Here is a 757-nt window from a genome sequence, read left to right as displayed (position 1 = left end):
TAATAATGTTATATAATATATAATTTTTATTTTATTTTATATTTATAATATATAATATTATATAATAGCTATTATATAATAGTTATAATTAGATAACTTAATGTCCTTTTACACAAGGATGCTGTATCACAGATATTATAAGAATTCATACTAAGATTATTAAAAGATAATAATTGCCCTAGCAACTCTAGCTATTTCCTCTTCAGAAATGTAAGAAAACATTACGGACAAGTTTAGAAACCCCAGAATGTCAAATCTGATCCAAGAAAGTGAGTCTGTAAATGAATTAAATGACAAAAAGCAATTCAATGAAAAATTAGAAAATATCTATGAGAATCATGGATTAATCATGGAAACCTAAAGAGACCTAGAGCTTGAACCTGCCATTTTCCAGACATGGAAACAAATTGCCTTAGAAGTTAAATGACTTGCCCAAGATCACGTCCTACATGGCATCTCTTTAATTAATCTGAATCTCCTGACTTCTTAACCCCTATTTCTTATACTTTGTGAACTATCTTGACACTCTATGCCTGACTCTACACTGGGTGCTATAGATACCACAAAAAGAAATGAAACCGGCGGAGCAAGATGGCCGAATAGGAACAGCTCCAGTCTCCAACTCCCAGCGCGAGCGACACAGAAGACTGGTGATTTCTGCATTTTCAACTGAGGTACTGGGGTCATCTCACTAGGGAGTGCCGGACAATCGGTGCTGGTCAGCTGCTGCAGCCTGACCAGCGAGAGCTGAAGCAGG

Source organism: Rhinopithecus bieti, unplaced genomic scaffold (assembly GCF_001698545.2).
Source record: "Rhinopithecus bieti isolate Rb0 unplaced genomic scaffold, ASM169854v2 scaffold_1106, whole genome shotgun sequence".
Classification (NCBI taxonomy): Eukaryota; Metazoa; Chordata; class Mammalia; order Primates; family Cercopithecidae; genus Rhinopithecus; species Rhinopithecus bieti.
Note: the sequence above shows the minus strand (reverse complement) of the source record.